Genomic DNA, 22,089 nt, shown 5'->3' on the forward strand with positions numbered 1-22,089 from the left:
ACCAAGGTTCACCTGATACGGCCAAGAGCACAGGACAGAAACCGCAGGCGATGTGGTGTTAGCAAAGGTATTCGCATAGGTCATCTGCTGCCATAGGCCATTAACGGCGAATTTCGCCGCACTGTCCTAACGAGCAGTTCGTCGTACGTCCCACATTGAATTCTGCGGTTATTTCACACAGTGCTGCTGTTAGCAGTGGCAGCTCGGCGCAAATGCTGCTGTTCTCGGTCGTTAAGTGAAGGCCGTCGGTCACAGGGTTGTCTGAAATTTGGTATTCTCGGCACACTCTTGATTATTGAATTCCCTAACGGTTTCCGAAATGGAATCTCCCATGCTTCTAGCTCCAACTATCATTCCGCACTCAAGGTCTGTTAATTCCCACCGTGCGGCCATAATCACGAACGAAACCTTTTCACACGAATCAGCTGGCTACAAATGACAATTCCGGCAGTGCACTGCCCTTTTATTCCTTGTTTACGCGATACTACCGCCATCTGTATGTGTGGATGTCGGTATCCTAGGACTTTGTCACCTCAGTATATACATCGTAGCAGGAGGGGAGGATGTTAGATACACCTGGAGGTTGCAGCCTGCTGTATAGTGGACTAGTAAAATTCGTTACAACAGATAATTCCCGCGACACAGTTTTCATCTCATGGGAAGTTTATCAGGTAGGAACTCCGGGCATAGCTCCACCTCTCCGAACAGAAACCTACGTCGCATCCGCTGTTGTGCCCCCACGCACTGGCAGAGAATCCGTTTGTCGGGTAACGGCAGAGTTCACCCCGCGGCCTGTGCCAGCTGAAAGCGTTCCAGCAATCGGGCAGCACGGTGTGGCCCCCGCAGCATCTTAATCGGAGCTGTGTCAGGAATATCGCGTGCAGTGCGAGCCAAACCGAGCGTCCGCGTTGCTGGAATAACAAGACAACGCCTAGCGGGACCGTCCAGCCGCCGACCCGCCCAGCTTTATCTTGTCAGCTGAGGCTCCGAGCGTTCTTCCTCATCACCTTTTCCGATAAACCGAACGCACAAAATTCCCTATGGGAACAATCGGTCCTTTCTTGTGCGCCTCGAGAAACGTCACTGATGTTCACTACAACAAATAAAAAAGAAAATATTCAAGTAACATGGTTGTTGCAGGGGTTGCCATTTGGCACTCAATATGATAATTGTGACGTATTCTGGGAAGAATTGTTATTGACTGGCTCCACGACTGCTGAACAATAACTGAAAACAGTCACATGAATTAAGTGAGTTATAAGATTTCCTTCTTTTGCAGCTTTTATATGTTAAAAGGTTTTTTTTGGCTGATTCACTTTTGCTTTAGTCCCTTGTAATACTTCGTAATGAGTAATAAACGTGTCGCCTACTTCATGTGACAGACAATTACCTAATATCTAATATTATATACGCTTCCATCGTCTGTGGATAGTATTCTGAGAACATACAAAACCTCTTTCGACTGACAGAGCACAGAGTTTAAATTACTTTATCTTGAATTATTCAGGTATGAGCACAAGTAAGTTAACATCGAGTACGCACTCTTCACACATTATTACATGATCCATACATAAAAATGGATGTATATATGTTTGTAAGTGTGTGAGCACGTATGTTGCACATTTCCTCCTAAACCAATGGACTTATTTCAACCAAACTTGGTTCACATATACCTCACTGGCTGGCAACAGTCGCCGTGTGGGTAAAAATCATCTGTCGAATGGACGGGGTGGAAAAGAAGCGTAGCCCGCGACGCGTGAATTCCCCGACTTTATTCGGCCAGTATTCGAGGAAGAGAGCACTTATCGACTTGCAACAAACTTTACACACAATTTGAAACCTTCACGAAATTTTTTTCTGTGTCACAACACGTACAAAATGACGAAAAGAAATAACGTAAGCGATAAGCTTAATACTTTCCTGCTGTTCATACAGTGAAAGGATCAAATGAGGCGTGACGTTACAATTTATTACTTCTTTACTACTAACTGTATTCGCGACACGTTTAGCACACTGTGTGCACATTACAGCACTGAATGTATCTGCCGAATTACATCATTGTACGACACGTTATTCAGGAGATATGACGTCATAGACAGTGAGATGCGTGGGAAACCGCCGCATTGTGCATGACATTTAAATTTATCACTTCGTTGCTACTAACTCTATTCGCAACACGTTTTGCAGACAGTATCCACGTATGCCGCTGAATGTACCTACAAAATATCATCGTACGATACACAGTTCAGGAGTTACGGCTCCATGAACATCAAGCACAAGGCCAGACGCTGCGTGGTACCGGCGTGGACACACATCTATAAATAGATACCTGGGTAATGCCGAGATTCTCTGTTGATATATTGGTTGCAGACTAGTTACGCCCCATATAATGGTGGATATCAATTAATGGCGGAGCTAGTTACAAAAAGAATCTTTCAGTTTTTACTGAAGAACGAGAATGAATTTCTCTGATGTCGTCTCCATCTTCGAAAAGAGGGAGACAAAAGAATACGCACAGAGTAATGTAAATCTTTGCCCTGCTTTATCGTAGGTGATCACATCTATTTAACGTTACCTGTCAGTATGAAGTTTACTACGTTCGAGGCACAAAATAAAGCTGAGATACTACAGAGCAAGTGTGAGGGGTGATTAAAAGTGGAACAGCCACATAAAACTGATTACATGGAAGGCAGATACCAGTCTGAGACACACTGAAAGAATCCATCTACGAAGGAGGTAGCTTTCAAAATCCTCGTTCGATCGATGTTTGACTAGCTCCTCAGTCCGGAATCATTAGCAGGTACAATAAGAGGAATTAGATAAGATCCAAAGAAGAGTAGCATGTTTTGTTACAGGTTTGCCTACGTAGTGCGATGGACTCTCGGAGATACTCATCCAATCCAGTAGTAGACGCTACAAGAGAGGTGTTGTGCATCGCGATGGGAGCGTAACTTTCTAGAAGAGTTAACCGATATATTCCTTTCTCCTAAATATACCTCGTGAAAAGGCCAAGAAGGTAAAATTAGAGAGATGCTAGCTTGTCAGTCATTCTTTTGTCATACCGTTCGCGACAATAAGAAGGGAAATGACAATTGATACATCATGTACACTCCACCACACGCCCTAAAGTGTTTTACGAGTATAGATGTAGACGTAAATAACGGAAAGTGAGAATGGTGACAAACTTTTTTATTTCCTTTGAAAGGAATGCATTCCTTTCCTTGAGTATGTTCAAATTATACAGTAATTTCTTTATTAATTAGTTATTAAAAGTAAATAGAGGAATGACAAGCATAGAAAATAAGCGTCGTTGTTTTGCTTTGCGTGTCCAACAAAAGTAAAATGTGGATTAGTGCAATGTAAATCAGCCACCAATACAAAAAACGTAACATAGGGCAAACATGCAGGGCCACTGTTTACCTGATGAAACATATGACATTTAGTTAGCATCAAGATATTATCCAGTGCATGAACCAAAAGTTCGGCGGATGTTCTCAGCGCACTGTGTCCAGGACTCTAGCTGAGGGTGTACGCGGCCAGGCTAGGGCTCTGTGAGTTCTGAAAATTTCAGAATGGTAGAGTCAAGATCGAGGGCGATCACTACACTTTTCAAACCTACATCAATTACTCAACACATCACGCCTGCTCGAGTGAGCATATTGAGCAACAACGTTTGTTTACATTGAACAAAACAACTTTTATACGCTGAAACGCAGTTTTTTCCTCCGACGAGTTTTGCCAATTATGACAAAAACAACAGTTGGCATTCTAGAATATTATGCGATTTTTTATTTTGCAAAATAGTAATTACAAATTTAAGCCAGTTCACGTCTTAACTGTTTATGAAAATACACAACGAAAACGTACATACAGCCGATAATCTGTTCACATCATTCAATACCTGTCCAACTTCTTCCGCATGCAGCTATAACGTTGACTCAGTTTTCAAAAGAAACGTATTATCTGGTTTGAGCAACACAGTCGTACATTGTCACAGGTAAAATATGGAATGTGGCACCAATTAAGCACGAACACACAGTGTTATTGAATTTGCTAATAAAAGTTATGACCAACAATTACATTTTATTCGTGAACGATTTGTGATCCTATGGCTGAAAGTGATAAAAAGTACGTTAACTAGTGTGAATCAAGAGGTCCCGGGTTCGAGACCATGCCGGGTCGGGGATTTTCTCCGCTCGGGGACTGGGTGTTTGTGTTGTCCACATCATTTTATCATCGTTTGGGAAAGCGGCGCGACTGCACAGTGAAATTTCATCATCATTCGGAAAAGCGGCGAGACTGGACAGTGAAAAGACTGGGCATTCGTATGTGAGTTGACAACCACGCAATTGAGCGCCCCACAAACCAATATCATCATCATCATCGTCATCAACAGTGTGACAAATGTACATAAAACTTCGGAAAAGAACAGAACAAATCACGACCAGTGATACTGTTTGATAAATGTACAACAGCCATTTGAAGATGAGCTCACTGTTCGAACCATTAATGCCTATGTTTTTTTTTCTTTATTGTTATTTGACTCCCCAAAATGGGGCGGGCTGGCAACGGTACATTAATGCCTATGAAGAGTACAGTGGTTTAAATTTTTTATCAATTTAATCAGTTGTTAGTGTTCCACATAAACTTGTCTTTACTCCAGTTGGGAGCCTATGAAGCCTTAAAAATACAAGGAATATCATTTACTTAAACTGCTTGTACCAAAAGTGAAATAAAAAATTCGGTTACATTAACTATAATTTCAAATATATTGTTGGGGAACCCACTGTAACTTCTACTACTTTTTAAGTTCTGGCGTGGGCGTGGTATCTATCGCGTTGCCTACGCGGCCGCCAGATGTCAGCGTCGTCTCAAGTTCATTGCTTTCACACGGGTATCCCACACCTCCTGTGGTGCTCCATAACAGAGCCACTGTTCCAATTCTGGAGCCTGCTTAGGTGCTCTCTAATATGAAAGACACAAAGCACACTTCAGAGATAATAATGGGTTTATATTGCAATCACGTCTTTCGCTACTCACTCATGGCTCGCCGTTGGTGCGACCCGTAGGCCTACTTTAAAAAAAATCTGTAGACAATGACTTTATTTTAATGAGTCCACGATAGGAATTAAGGAAATGAAGTTAATGCGAATAGTTAAGAGCAACATTCCTGTAATGATCAAATATAAAAATGGTATGCTTTCAGTTAAATATCTAGGGTAAAGTTGTGAAAAGACTTATGGAACGGGCACCTACGGTCAGTAATAGGAAATGCGAATGGCCGACTACGGCTTACTGGGAGAGTGTTGGGAAAGCAAAGTGCACCTGTGAAAGACATAGCATGCAGAACGCGTTTGCTTCTCGAGTGTTTGGGATCTCACCCAGGTCGGACTAAACGAAGACATCGAAGCATATCGGATACGAGCTACTAGACTTGTTACCGGAAATGCTCTGTGGCCTTAAATGGGTGTCCTGCAAGGGAAGAATATGAACTTTTTGCGAAACGCTATTGAGCAAATTTAGAGAAGCAGAATTAGCGACATATTGCGGAACTATTATTTCTACAGTGTTCATCTCGCGCAAGGACTGTCTGTAGATAATGGAGGTTAGGACTGGTAGAGGGGCATACTGGCAAAATAAATAAATAAATAAATAAATAAATCCTTTGCTCCATTTACAGGAAAGGGAGCAAGTAGTAATGGTATATGCATTGCACTGTAGGCTAAGGAGTGTTTGTGTAGGAGTAAATCAATACACTGTCAACTGAACTTGCACAAGCGTTTATACAACGAACTAAAACGCCAAGCTGTCTGGTCCACGTAACTCCTAAAGAAAGTGAAAACAATGTCTTGTTATTCACCAGCGCATAGAGACTTCTTAAATGGGGAGTATAATACAAAACGATTACGAAACAATCCATGTATTTATGTTAGTCACTTCAGAAGTTCAACTCTCAGTTCTATAGTTGTAGAAACCCAGATTTGTGACGATTTTCATCAGAGGTAAAACTGTTCAGGATTTTACAGAAAATACTTCCCAGTCTTGCAGTTCTCAAATATTAGCAAATTATATGATGCTGGATAAATTATTATCCTGTTTTACAAGTTGCATTTCATAGTTTTGGAATAAGATATACATTTGAAACTTAAAATAATATAGGTACATATACCGGCTGCGGAGATCAAATCGGATGAATGTCACATGTATCCATGTTACTTGAGGGATTACAATCTAAAACGCGTCCGTTCAAGTCACAGAGCTCTTGTAAAATACGCTGAGGCGACAAAAGTCATGGGATAGCAATATGCACATATCCAGATGGCGGCAGTATCGCATACACAACGTATAAACGGGCTGTGCATTGCTGGAACTGTCATTTGTACTCAGGTGATTCATGTGAAAAGGTTTACGACCCGATTATTGTCACACGAAGGGAATTAACAGACACGGTAGTTGGAGCTAGAGGCATGGGGCATTCCATTTCTGAAATCGTTAGGGAATTCAATATTCCGAGGCCCACCGTGTCAACAGTTTGCCTAGGATACCAAATTTCAAGCATTACCTCTCACAATGGACAACGCAGTGGTCGATTGCCCGCACTTAACGATCGAGAGCAGCGCCGTTTGCTTGGAGTTGTCAGTGCTAACAGACAAGCAACACTGCGTGAAATAACCGCAGAAATCAATGTATCTCTTAGGACAGTGTGGCGAAATGTGGCGTTAACGGGCTACGGCAGTAGATGACTGACACGAGTGCCTTTCCTAACAGCACAACATCACCTGCAACGCATCTCCTGGGCTCATAACCATATCGGTTGGACTCTTAGACGACTGGAAATCCGTGCCTGGTCGGATGAGTCCCGATTTCAGCTTCTAAGACCTGATGGTAGATTATGAATGTGGGACAGACCCCACGAAGCCATGTAGCAAAGTTGTCAACAAGGCACTGTACAAGATGGTGGTGACTCCATAATGATGAGGGCTGTGTCAATGTGGAATGAAATGGGTTACTGACAGGAAGTGGTTATGTTTGGCTATTTGGAGACTATTTGCAGCCATTCATGGACTTCATGTCCCCAAACAACGATGGAATTTTTATGGATGACAATGTGCCATGCACCGTGCCACAGTTGTTGGCAATTGATTTGAAGAATGTTGTGAACAGCTCAGGCGAATGAGCTGCCTACCCAGATCCCCCGACATGTAAACACTTTGTCAATTATGGATGGTTATAAAGGCAGCGTGGATTAATATTTTTCCAGGGTCTTCCAACGACTTGTTGAGTCTATGCCGAGTCGAGCTGCTGCAGTGTACCTTAATTCCTGCTACGCACAGGACATGTACGTACAACATAAAAAAAAGTATCCCCAGTTTAAAATTTCATCACTGGCAAACTAACTGACGGAGTTGTCTCATCTTTGGTAGTGTAATAGTTTGTAGTTCCGTAAATCGCCACACAAGCGTTGTATTGCGTTGTTTTATTTTGTTAGATGACAGTCGCCAGATAGTCAGCGTGTTGTTCTTAGTTGCACCTAGTTACTCGAGTAAACATGGCTCCCGCAAGGCTTACATTCGATGAAAGGAAGTCAGTTTTGAAGTAGTATTTTAAGTACGAAAACATTAATAAGGTTCAACGGCAAAGGCGAAATGAGTATCAAACAGAGCCACCGACACTTTTAACGATTCGTCGCATTCGAGACGAATTTGAAGCCGAACGCTGTATTAAAGATGTACACAAACAACGATCTGGACGACCTGTAACAGTAACAAGTCCATCGAACTACCGTCGTGTGTTACAACAATTCACTCGCTCATCACAGAAGTCTGTGAGACAGTGTGCCCTTCAGCGAATTTTGAAGAAGCAAAGTGGAAGTGCTACATCCCACGACTGCTTCACGCAATGAACGAGGACGGCCCGGATCGCAGAATGGAGTACTGCGAGTGGTTTACTAACATGGTGCGCAACGATGAAGAAAAAAATGGCTCTGAGCACTATGCGACTTAACTTCTGAGGTCATCAGTCGCCTAGAACTTAGAACTAATTAAACCTAACTAACCTAAGGACATCACACACATCCATGCCCGAGGCAGGATTCGAACCTGCGACCGTAGCGGTCGCTCGGTTCCAGACTGTAGCGCCTAGAACCACACGACCACTCCGGCCGGCTAACGATGAAGAGTTTGCAGAGATGATTGTGTGGTCTGATGAGACACAGTTCAAACTCAATGGTACAGTAAATCGCCACAGTTTCATGTACTGGGCCGAATACTGTAAGATTCAAGTAGTTCAAGTTAATTTTATACGCTCTTCGCTGTTAAGAGGGCGTCTCAGTAGCTGAGTACGCAAACAGATAGCAAATTTCGGCATTGAGCCATTCCGTGACAAATCAACACACTGATTAAGTTTGACGTTCTCAGATTATGATGAATGTAGGAGTACCTGAGAACGTCAAACTTAATCAGTGTGTTGATTTGACACAGAATGGCTCAATGCCGATATTTGCTATCTGTACCTAATGTCCCTACATAGTTATGAATGAAATCTATTAACAAATTTTTCGTGAATTAATTAAAAATTTATTTGGACTTGAATTTTCAAATTTTCGTTAAAAATTTCTACACCCTGGAGTTTTCTCAGAAGCCAAATGAGATACAGACCTGAAAAAGATACCATTTTAAAGATCTTTAGAGGGGCTTTTATTTGGTATGCAACATGATGCTGTTAAAAAATTTTAATCTACATAAATTTTATATTTTAATTTGCTAAAAAAGCCATATTTTTAAAATTTAAAAATCACAAAATTGCCTTGCACCATACTCTTACAACTGTGAAAGTTTCATTTTGGGGTCATCATGATCACATGTGAGAATTTTCAAATTCTATGTGTTGTGTGAAAAATGACTTTCATAAAGGTTCTGCTTTAAGACGTCGCCAAATGAATTTTAAAAAATTTCCTTACAACTTGACATTTATGAACAGTTGTGTCTGCAGTCTGGTCCCTTTCACCCCTCAAACCAACCAACCAACAGTTGTGTCTATCACTTCTTATAAATTGTAATTAACTGTAAAGGCTCTGTTGGTTTTGACCACGTCATTTTTAGGCAAAGTGTATATTCGACCTGTTGGAGTCACAGGTTCAACTTAACGGAACATCCATCAAACGAATCCACATAACGTCTGGCTTCTCTGGGTATGCAAAAGAAGGAGATGGTCCACATGGATGAAGAAATGTCACTTTCAGTTCATCTTCTTCCTCATCTTTCATAAATGTGTGCAAGCCACCACTTGTTGTTATACACTGTTGTTATGTAACCGTTTATACCTGTCAATGACAGTGTTTCTTGGGGTTTGGTGGTCAACTGTTGTGATGATCTCCGAGCGTATGAGAATATGTTGACAGAGATTTTTGTCGTATCTGAAACTACAGAAGTGAGTGCATGAATCGTTTGAGTCCCTGGTATTATTAATGCTTTGCAGAAGCGACTGGTTAGAAATGTGGCTGCCTCTATGTATTCGTCCTGAGTTACAAATGTGAAATGTACTCCAGAGACGTTTCCCACTGCTCAGTTGAAAAGCTGCTGAGGTGTAAGAATTTGATTGTCATATGGATACTGCAAACTTTCTCGTGCTGCCATCATCTTGACTGTGCCACCAGCTGCATCGCAAGGCCTTTTCCCATGAGCTTTTGCTGAAAAGTGCCGTTCAGCCACTATGCCAAACTCAACTTGATGAAAACATGGATTAAAAAAAATTTCTTGTCTTTGTACTGAGCAATACCACCATCAGAAAGGTAGTATATTTTTATAGGTCCAAAGTTCCTTCTCAAAAATTCAGTGAGCTTTTTGTGGATGCAGTACATAGTCCCTGGGTTATGTTCAAGACAGTCTGAAACAACAACATAACTAAAATGCTCTGTTTCTGTTTCTCCTTTGCAGTACACTACAAATGAGTGAACAGTGGCTTGCTGACTTGTTCAGTGATAGCTCTGGACCTAATCCTGCATAAAAAATAAGTAATGCTTTGAAAAATCAAAGTACACAGGAAACTATGAAACTTGTAGGCTTTCTCTAACGTCTTTCATAAATGAGCTCTGTTGTTTTGCAACTAGATCATGGCGGACCAACATAGATAGCTTATTGCAAAATAAATTGATGAACTCTGTAGTTGATTTTTGTAATGTTTCCAATTTATGCCTGTCCACTGAAATCCACTGTCAGGAGGTGACATTCTCTATCAGCTTTTCTTCGAATGCCTTCTTTAGTGTGGTCTCGATTTTCTTATTAATGCGTGGATCACAGTCTCCCAACTGACAATCTATTGATGTTGGATTGGGCAGAACCTTTGCAAGGCCAATGTTTATACGTCTGTATTTCTCCATTTGTTAATGAGCTCAACCTTGCATTTTCAGTAATAAGTTTCAAATTTTGGTGAATGGCACATACGCACACGATGCGTGTACTTCAGTGGCCTGCTAGAATATAGTTTTTAGGCTCCTACTCTGCAAATTTGAAAAAACTAACAATTGTATTAGGAAAATTTTCTTTAAACACTCTGCATGCCTCCTTTAAATCACAAGGATCAAGTCTCTCCGACACTTTAATTTTCTGACCGCCACTGTCCTTCATTGAAACAAAATCCTTTGCTCCAGGCTTTGCCCTGCTGATGTCGTCACTCTCATAAAATGACCATTGTGTGGGCAGTTTCTAATGGCAGACTTTTCCCTGGTTTTGGTCTGGATTTTCCAAAATGCCTCAGTTCTGTAATAGCTGCTGAATTGATTGCTTGCTAAACCACGTACTTTGGGACATTGAACTCCTGCATAATCTTCCTGACACTTCATAATTCAGGCGGTTATGTTAAAATCATGATTTTCTTTTTTCTGCTGCTTAGATTTGTGAAGATGGTCTTCAGATAGTTTAAAGCTGCATTTCATGTCATCTCAGTCTCACTTTCAGAAGACTCGTGTTGGCAAGCAAACAGATTCATTCTCATAGTAGAACCGATTCATTGTCTCTTTTCTGCAGCATATCTCTTAGATTCTATCTTTTTCGTATTTAGAGGACAGTCTCCTTACTCTTGAAGACAAGTTTTAAGGGACTGCAAAACTGTGCCTGAGTCGTAAAAATAGGATCTTGATTGTACTCTGACCCCATATTGTGGTCAGCATCTACTGCAGCCTACTGCCGTTTCCGAAGTATACCAAGTTTTTTTCTACAGCTGTCACAAATGTTGGCAATTTTCGGCATTTCGGGAAAAAGGTACACATCCATTGTGAAACAGTTCTCAGTCCTTTTATTTGGCAGCTATGGCCCGCTGTTATCAAAGGATTGAAGCAATGTAAAATTACACGTCTGTTACTTTACTCCATCTTGTTCTCTTAATGTCTTAAATCAGCAGCACCTGGAAGTTGAAGAAATATTAAATCACTACAGTGGAAGTTGGATTTTATGTTCCCCGATTTTACTCCATAAATTCGTAGCCCCTGTGGGAAATACAGAGGAGCAATACTAAAAATTCCATGAATTTATGTTTCTTCCTAGCAACGTTTACCTCGTTTCTACGTACTTGAGACGGTTTGCACTGTGAGTGGTGGTGCAGTTAACCTAGGCTGTTGCAGACAGAGAAAACGCGAGAGCGGAAATAACGACGTAACCCACGAACGGCATTGCTAAAACAACTTGCAACATTTATCTTCACCGCGCTGTTGTGAAACAATTGCTAGGTTGCTGGCTTTGACCCATGGAAGAACAGAACAGTCGACACAAAGGATTCCGGACCGAGCCGATACGTGACGAAACCGAACTAGGGTTCCAGACGTGCACTAATTTCACTTCCTTTTATTTTGTGTCGAATGTGTACCTAGATAAATACCTGAAGAACAGTCTCACCGTTGAAAGTTCGCGCAGTATTATCAAGTAGAAACTTTCTATTGTTGCAACTACTGGAAAAGTATTATAGTTGTCAACGAGATCGCTAGCCTATAGCATTGAAACAACTGCTGTACGAGCTTGTCGAGTCTTTCGTGTTAAGTTGTAAAATAACGACGGTTTTTACAAATATGTGTACGATGTGGGGTGATTTCGGACAATGCCGAGAACATATAAAAGCAAGAAAGGTGCTATAGTGCGGTGTAATTATGTACTGAAACTTTTAGATAGAGCTGTTCGTGATATTAATTGTGGAAAATTATCGTATATAGAAAAGTGAGTTATTTCAATAGTATAACTAGATCGACGCCCATGGTGTTTAAGCGTGCCGTTCTGCCGACCTTCTCCCTGCTGCGAGCGACCTACTTTCATATCTAGCTGAATAAAAATTTTCGGGTGTTTATCGTACAATTTACGTGTCTCTTTGCGCGCTATCATTTGCAAAGAACCTCGTTTCAGTATCTTGAACTGTTAATGAAACATAACGATTTTTATAATCACGTGATTCCCGTCCGCACCACGAGCGACTGTCTGTCGAATATAAAAACCAAAATCTCGTGAACGCAGTGAGCGATTGTTCTGCTCTCAATTTTAAATAAAATTTGATATCTTATCTACAATTTATTTCCTGCATTCTATTAGCTAAAATCAAACATATGCAAAACCTACCCAATGTGATTTTATCTCTCCAAACTCTTCAAAATTTTGTCCAATACTTCACTCAGCTTTATGCTGCACAGTAACTGTGAGGAATAACAAAAAGGAACTTAGTCCTTTATCGAGCGAAGATATCAAATCGTAAGATGTGCAAAAATTTAGTTAATTCCTATAAAATTGGATAATAAATGTTTCACAGCGGCCGGGACGCCGTCTCACAGTATAGGCGAGCTGTATAACAAAACCAGCGCTCAGCACGGAATGAAGACAGCACGTCTATAGCAGCGTTCGTTATCTCATATCACTTTCTCCTAATCGTGGACTTTCTTAGTATATGTTTAAAGTTACTAAAATCAAATATGAAGAACTTAGAATTACAAAAAAAAAATGTCAATCCATGTTCGAATTCACCCTATATAATTTGAAATTTCGGACAAAGATTTAAAGATCATGTGTGTCCGAAGGGCAAATATACTCGTAGGTATACATAAACAACTCGTGGAATTCTGCGATGGCACTGTGAGCTACCATTCACAGAAGATGTCCCAAATTTTATGATGTAGCTGCGCAGTTTGCAATACGGCGTCATCCGTCTGACCTGACGTGATTCGGACATGCGTTAATGTAGTAGATTTACTCCTTGTATGACCTGATCCCATGATGACCCCAAAATGAAACTTTTAGAGGTGTAAGAGAATAGTGCAAGGAAGTTTTATGATTTTTCAGAATTTTAAAAATATGGCTACTTTAGAAAATTAAAGTTTAAAATTTATTTATTTTAAAAAAAATAATTTTTGAGCGCCATCATGTTGCATACTAAATGAAAGCGCAGTTAAAGAGCTTTAAAATGACACATTTTTCAGGTCTGTATCTCATCCGGTTCCTGAGAAAGTGGCAGTTTACTACTCCAGTATGTAGCAATTTTTAATGAAAATTTGAAAATTCAAGTCTTAATAAATTTTTAATTAAATCATGAAAAAAATTATGATTTTCATTCATAACTAAGTAGGGTTATTAGGTACACCAACTTTCATGAAAATCTAAGAGGTCGAGGTAAATTTTCCTTCAATATTGTGTTGATTTGACACAGAATGACCCAATTCAATACTTAACAGACCCTAAGTTACTTTCCACCCACTTCTCCCTTTTTTCACCTCAGGCAATATATGTTCATGCGAAAAATGCTCAGCTGCATCTATGTTAGAAGCCCACATAACCGGCTGAACAACTCAGTTTAAAAGTCATAGGGAGGTATGGAACCAAGAGCTTGCCATCTCCAACTGCGTCGTACCAAATAAAGCACGGCAGAGTTCGAGCGATACTTGGCACTGAGGACAACTACAGATGGTTTAAAGTATGTAACCAAGTTGTTAATCTTGATATTGATGTTTCAGCTTCCGTTTGTGTCAAGTTTAGATATTTTGTAATTTTAATATGTATATGTTTGAGTTTTCAGTAGTACACTATGTACACTAATGGCCATTAAAATTGCTACCTCACGAAGATGACGTGCTACACACGGGAAATTTAACCAGCAGGAAGAAGATGCTATGATATGCAAACGATTAGCTTTTCAGTGCATTCACACAAGGTTGGCGCCGGTGGCGACACCTACAACGTGCAGACATGAGGAAAGTTTCCAACCGATTTCCCATATACAAACACCAGTTGACCGGCGTTGCCTGGTGAAACGTTGTTGTGATGCCTCGTGTAAGGAGGAGAAATGCGTACCATCACGTTTCCGACTTTGATAAAGGTCGGATTGTAGCCTATCGCATTGCGGTTTATCGTATCGCGACATTGCTGCTTTCGTTGGTCGAGATCCTATGACTGCTAGCAGAATATGGAATCGGTGGGTTCAGGAGGGTAATACGGAACGCCGTGCTGGATCCCAACGGCCTCGTATCACTAGCAGTCGAGATGACAGGCATCTTATCCGCATGGCTGTAACGGATCGGGCAGCCACGTCTCGATCCCTGAGTCAACAGATGGGGACGTTTCCAAGACAACAACCATCTGCACCAAGAGTTCGACGACGTTTGCAGCAGCATGAACTATCAGCTCGGAGACCATAGTTGCGGTTACCCTTGACGCTGCATCACAGACAGGAGCGCCTGCGATAGTGTACTCAACGACGAACCTGGGCGCACGAATGGGAAAACGTCATTTTTTCGGATGAATCCAGGTTCTGTTTACAGCATCATGATGATCGCATCTGTGTTTGGCGACATCGCGGTGAACGCACATTGGAAGCGTGTATTCGTCATCGCCATACTGGCGTATCACCCGGCGTGATGGTATGGGGTGCCATTGGTTACACGTCTAGGTCACCTCTTGTTCGCACTGACGGCACTTTGAACATTGGACGTTACATTTCAGATGTGTTACGACCCGTGGCTCTACCCTTCATTCGATCCCTGCGAAAGCCTACATTTCAACAGGATAATGCACGACCGCATGTTGCAGGTCTTGTACGGGTCTTTCTGGATACAGAAAATGTTCGACTGCTGCCCTGGCCAGCACATTCTCCAGATCTCTGAAAACGTCTGGTCAATGGTGGCCGAGCAACTGGCTCGTCACAATACGCCAGTCACTACTCTTGATGAACTGTGGTATCGTGTTGAAGCTGCATGGGCAGCTGTACCTGTACACGACATCCAAGCTGTGTTTGACTCAATGCCCAGGCGTATCAAGGCCGTTATTACGTCCAGAGGTGGTTGTTTTGGATACTGATTTCTCAGGATCTATGCACCCAAATTGCGTGAAAATGTAATCACATGTCAGTTCTAGTATAATATATTTGTCGAATGAATACCCGTTTATCATCTGCATTTCTTCTTGGTGTAGCAGTTTTAATGGCCAGTAGTGTATAATTTGCAGCATCGGACCGAGACTCAAGTTTCCGAAAATATCGGGATGCAACTGCAGCGAGCGTGGCAGGCGGCGCCGCCCCCAGTGAGCAGCTCGCCAGCTGGCGGTGGCACAAGACACTACGTGCGGCGTCGCCACACGCCCACGCAGTTCCGCGGAAACTGTGACCTACTTCTCGCCACTGCTTCCCGGGAGACCCGTTTCTGATTTACAGACAATATACAACGCCTGCAATCCGATTCAGGAGGGTTATAAATGATTCTTTAAATAGTTTCTCGCATTTCAGCTGAGTCCGCAAATAAGACAAGAAGTCGGTAGAAAAATAGTGTGAATTCCTGAAAAAAACTGCCAGACCTTCATGTCTGGTTCAATTGACGGAAATGCTAAAAGTGGAGCTCTGCCAAAAGCTACGCTAGTTCTAGTAGGTGATTACCGAGTTGTCTTAAGGAGACCAATGGCCTTCTCCTACTGCGATGCCTTCTTTTAGCATCCATGAAAGAGTTTCCTCTTGCGATGTCACATTCTTCGTCATCTGTGACTACTTGATCTTTTTCTGTCGGTTCATCTGTGAATGACAAATATGACTCTTTGCTTGGATACGTACCATCTGACACTACTGTGTAATAAGCTCCATTACGTGACAGAAGATGTACTGTCTAATAACCGTCCTAATCGTTTATAGTGTTATAAACAATGCATCGTGCGCTCTAATGATACGAAACGGTGTTATTCTATTTAGCTCTGCAAAGGAAACTCTGGCTATATTACGATCACAGAACATTATTGGCAAGATTCGAAAGAAGTTCCTCGGAATCTGTCTGGATTATATCGCATGTATAGGAGAGCGTCAGAATTTTTTCTTGCACTGATTGCACAGTAGAAGATACAACAGTTGAATGTGGACTGGCGCTGCTACTGACAGTAAGACAGCATACTGACACATTGCCACAACTCATTCCACCTGTAATTGTTAACAGGCATTTGTTCTAAGAGAATCACTACCCATTTCGATTCCCATGCTTTGTGGTATCGTACAAATCCAGTTTGGTGAGGTACAACTACTAAGAATTTGTGCAGGAATTATAGAAACTTAAGTCACCTATGTCGTCCCACGCGAAGACCGTTGCCCAATAACAGTAACACTTTGTCAGAAGAGTGTACATTTACCAGGCTTCCCAAAGATACATTTTTGCCGCTGTACGGATTAAAGATGCATCGCAGTGTGCGATTTAAATGGCGCGGCATTTGGAAAAGTACTTCGAAGTTGGTATGTACATAAAACACTGCGTGTGCTGTGGCCAAAACGTTAATTTGCAAACGTATTCACAGTCAACTGTGGCTATGCATGGACTGCGATTTCAGTTTTTTCGGCAAGCTGAAATAACATTTGAGAGGGAAGAGATTTTCCAACGATGGAGACGTTCGAATGGCCCCGTGACGAAGGAGCGAATTTCCATGGTCGAGGAACCGAAAAGTTGGTAGAATGTTCCAACCGTTGTTTACAGACTAGGTGGCTATGTTGAAAAATAGTGTCATGCATCTGTGACACTGTAAAGTGTAGCAAACCATTCAATAAAATTTACTTGGCCTGTAATGATAATGTGTAACTTACTTTTGGTATTCCCCTCGATGGAGAAGAAGATTACTACGACAAACAAATGTTAAAATGATTTCAAAGAAATAGTGTATCTTATTAATATCGGAGAATATTTCAGTATTTTCTGCTCCCAGACGCTAAGTGAAGGCCATCGGCCACTGCGTTGTCCGTGGTGAGACGCCTTAAATTTGGTACTCTCGGCACACTTTTGACACTGCAGATCTCGGAACGTTGCATTCCCTAACGATTTCCAAAATAGAATATCCGAGCCCGGCCGTGGTGGCCAAGCGGTTAAAGGCGCTACAGCCTGGAACCGCGCGGCCGCTACGGTCGCAGGTTCGAATCCTGCCTCGGGCATGGATGTGTGTGATGTCCTTAGGTTAGTTAGGTTTAAGTAGTTCTAAGTTCTAGGGGACTGATGACCTTCGAAGTTAAGTCCCATAGTGCTCAGAGCCATTTGAACCATTTTTAGAATATCCGATACGTCTAACTCCACCTACTATTCCGCTTTTAAAGTCTGTTAATTATCGTGGCTGGGTTATAATCAAGTCGGAAATCTTTTTACATTAATCACCCGAGTACAAATGACAACTCACCAATGCACTGCCCCTTTATAACTTGTGTAAGCGCTACTACCGCAATCGGTGTATGTCCGTATTGCTATCCTACGACTTTTGTCACCTCCAGTGTATAATTATTGACTGAATTTAAAAATTTATATTGCTATCGTAAGATATTCATTAAAGGGTCTAATCTTATGTTAAAAATTTAATGCAATACACAAAAGTGAAAAAAATCAAGGAATAGCGATATGCACATATACATATGGCAGTAGCATCGCACACACAAGGAATAAAAGAGCAATGTATTGGCGGAGCTGTCATTTGCACTCAGGTAATTGATGTGAAAAGGTTTGCGACGAGTTATGACTGCACGACAGTAATTAATGGACTTTGAACTCGGAATGGTTGTTGGAGGTACACGCATGGGACTTCCATTTCGGAAATCGATAGAGAATTCAATGTTCCGAGATCCACAGTGCCAAAAGCGTGCCGAAAATTCTACATTTCACGGCTAACCTCTCACCACGAACAACGACCGGTAGCAGTGACGTTTGTGTAGCGTTGTCAGTGCTAAGATACGAGCAGCACTGCGTGAGGTAGCCGCAGAAATCAACGACGGACGTACGACGATGACAGTGTGGCAAAATTTGGCCTTAATGGCTTACGGCACCAGACAGCCTACGTGAGTGCCTTTGCTAAAAGCACGACATCGCCTGCAGCGCCTTTCCTGGGCTCGTGACCACATAGGTTGGACCCTAGACGACTGAAAAACAGTGGCCTGGTCAGATGATCCCCGATTTCAGTTGGTAAGAGGTGGTGGTTAGGTTCTGTGTGGCGCCGACCCCACGAAGCCGCAGACTTAAGCTCTACAAAAGGGGTCGACCGGAGTGGCCGAGCGGTTCTAGGCGCTACAGTCTGGAATCGCGCGACCGCTACGGTCGCAGGTTCGAATCCTGCCTCGGGCATGGATGTGTGTCATGTCCTTAGGTTAGTTAGGTTTAAGTGGTTTTAGGGGACTGGTGACCTCAGATGTTAGGTCCCATAGTGCTCAGAGCCATTTGAACAATTTTTTGAAATTCAATATTCCGAGATCAACAGTGTCAAAAGTGTGCCGTGAACACCAAATTTCAGGCGTTGCCTCTCACCAGGGATAACTGAACCGATCATTGACTGGAAAGGGTTATGTTCCGAGACCATTTGCAGTCATTCACGGTCTTCCTCTTTCCATTCAACGATATTATGTCACCAGGCCACAGTTGCTCGTGATTGTGACGCATGTTGTCAGGCGTTGTCGGTGGATCACGATAGCAAATATCCTTCAGCTTCCCCACATAAAGAAATCTGAGGACGTCAGATCCGGTGAACGTGCGGGCCATGGTATGGTGCTTCGACGACCAATCCACCTGTCATGAAACATGCTATTCAATACCGCTTCAACCGCACGCGAGCTATGTGCCGCACATTCATCATTGGAAGTACATCGCCAGTCTGCCATGCAGTGAAACATCTTGTGGTTACATCGGTAGAACATTACGTAGGAAATCAGCATACATTGCACCATTTAGATTGCCACCAATAAAATGGGGGCCAATTATCCTTCCTCCCATAATGGCGCACCATACATTAACCCGCCAAGGTCGCTGTTGTTCCACTTGTCGCAGTCATCGTGGATTTTCCGTTGCCCAATAGTGCATATTATGCCAGTTTACGTTACCGCTGTTGGTGAATGACGCTTCGTCGCTAAATAGAACGTGTGAAAAAAATCTGCCATCGTCCCGTAATTTCTCTTGTGCCCAGTGGCAGAACTGTACACGACGTTCAAAGTCGTCGCCATGCAATTCCTGGTGCATAGAAATATGGTACGGGTGCAATCGATGTTGATGTAGCATTCTCAACACAACGTTTTTGAGATTGCCAATTCTCGCGCAATTTATCTGCTACTGATGTGCGGATTAGCTGCGACAGCAGCTTAAACACCTACTTGGGCATCATCATTTGTTGCAGGTCGTGGTTGACGTTTCACATGTGGCTGAACGCTTCCTGTTTCCGTAAATAACGTAACTGTCCCAGGAACGGTCCGGACACTTGCATGATGTTGTCCAGGATACCGAGCAGCATGCATATCACACGCCCGTTGGGCATTTTGATCACAATAGCCATACATCAACACGGTATCGACCTTTTCCGCAATTGGTTAACGGTCCATTTTAACACGGGTAATGTATCACGAAGCACATACCGTCCGCACTGGCGGAATGTTATGTGATATCACGTACTTATACGTTTGTGACTATTAGAGCGCCATCTGTCACAAAGCGAAAAAAAGTGGTCCAAGTAAAAAATTCACATTTCCTTATGTACTACACGAATATGTAATAAAAATGGGAGTTCCTATTTTAAACAACAAAGTTGATATCCGTTTGACCTATGGCAGCGCCATCTAGCTGGCTAACCATAGTACCTTCTGGTTTGCCCCTTCAAACTAGACAAGTTTCGTTCTTTGTAGTTTTTCGTTTGACGCTTATTTCGTGAGATGTTTGGGCCGGTCACTATCGATGGACCACCCTGTATACCACTGGAAACAAGGATAGGGGATGCAAATCAAGAAACGTTTCATCACTTGCTGTGACGAGTGGCAATAGGAGTGAGTGCGTGCGCGGTGGACTCCCTACGTCCCTTCTCCGCCCCTCCCCTCCCCAAGTCCTTTTGCCCAGCACCCCTCCCCTCCTCCCCCTCTTATGAGTCCTCATCGTCCATAGGCTCCTTTCCCCCCTCCCCCCTTTCGTTTTTCCTCTCCTTCACCCCTTTTTTCTTTCCCATCATCTGTCCAGGTTCCCCCCACCTGCCCTCGGCTGTGATATGTCATATTTGCCAACATTTGAGTGCAGTGTACAAGTGAATGTTCAGTGTTGTTCGTCTTTCCAAAGTGTTGCGAACAGAAATCATGCTGTCGCTGGATGTGAATTTTATGTCTCTTGCGAACAGAAATCAGACTGTCGCCGTATTTTTTTAATTGTCTGTCTATTATTTTACCTGTCTGCTTCATATGTATTTTATTAGCATCATCATCCCTTTGTTCTATGTTTAAAGTTCCACGCTTTTTCCGCCATGTTACCATTTAAGTCTCCGATTTTATCGCCTGTTTTTATTATATATTATCTTCACCTTTTTAAAACAAATTCTGTTGGCTGAAAATCGGCATATTAAACTGCTGCCAGCCCGCCCCCTTCGGGGGAAAACGAAAGTCAATAAAGAAAAAAAAACCACAATGGTTTGCAGCGGGAGAGTATGCATCGCCGGTGTGAGAATCGTCAACTCTCTCAAAGCAAGTAGACGTTGCCGTCAGTGAGGCAGTAAGAATTGTTATCGGATGCTTGAGACCTACACCTGTGACCGTCGTGTAATCTCTCGCAGGTATAGCTCTATCCCAAATTTGAAGAGCAGTCGCTGCAAAAAAAGAGAGGAAAATGCAAGCAGAAGATCCAAGACATATGCTATGTAACCACACTGTCATCTCGCAACGCTTGAGATCGAGAAAGAAGTTCCTCGAAAAAACTGACCCCTTAACCACTGCACCTGGACCAAGAGCCTAAATCTGTGGCAGGAGACACAAGTCAGTCCCGCTTACGAACGTAGAGTTGAACTTACCTGGGGGCCTGACGCTCACATATCCTACGTGGACAACACTCAGTCGTCTAAGATCCAGTCTCCACATGCAAAACACACTAAGGAAATGGACACTTCTGCAAATGTGAGGAAATAGAAACACACCAAGCGAGGTGGCGCAGTGGTTAGCACACTGGACTCGCATTTGGAAGGACGACGATTCAAACCCGCGTCCGGCCATTCTGATTTAGGTTTTCCATGGTTTCCCTAAATCGCTCCAGCCAAATCCTGGGATGGTTCCTTAAAAGGACACGGCCGACTTCCTTCCCCATCCTTCCCTAATCCGATGGGACCGATGACCTCACTTGTTGGTCCCCTCCACCAAATCAACCAACCAAACAAACAAACACAACATCGCGTACTCCTCTGTATTCTCTCAGACGAAGCAGTTAAATTGCAAGAGTTCATTTTACCAAAGGTCAACGCTGTAAAGGCTGCAGAATACTAGAGAAGGAAGATTTAGGGCGTAGTGCATACGGAAAGTAAAGCATTTGGAATTTGACTGAAAACAGTGAGCATTTCCTGAGAGGTCGTACTCGTATTTTCTGTAACTAAGACTGGGCGCAGTCGCACAGAAGTAGAATGACAGCTGGCAGCCGCCTCGTAACACTACCCCGCACCATCTGGAAGCACTCGGCCGGGTTTCCCGGCTGCAGATGCGCGGCGCCTTGCGGGTCATAATACCGTGCGCGTACTCCAACTCCACATTATTGATTCACTATGGAACTATAGATGAAGTTAAAGTGATCTCAATTAAGTACAGGTAACTTCAGTTTCACGTAAGACTTCTACATCCTTCGAAGTTGGC

General features: G+C 42.6%; 1 protein-coding gene across 1 annotated transcript in view; it reads left to right on the top strand.

The window, feature by feature from the left end:
- LOC124789373 (tubulin polymerization-promoting protein homolog) overlaps positions 1-22,089 on the top strand; it is a 410,640-nt gene that overhangs the window by 85,367 nt on the left and 303,184 nt on the right. The gene's annotated exons all lie outside the window — the stretch shown is intronic.

The sequence above is a fragment of the Schistocerca piceifrons genome, chromosome 3, assembly GCF_021461385.2.
Source record: "Schistocerca piceifrons isolate TAMUIC-IGC-003096 chromosome 3, iqSchPice1.1, whole genome shotgun sequence".
Classification (NCBI taxonomy): Eukaryota; Metazoa; Arthropoda; class Insecta; order Orthoptera; family Acrididae; genus Schistocerca; species Schistocerca piceifrons.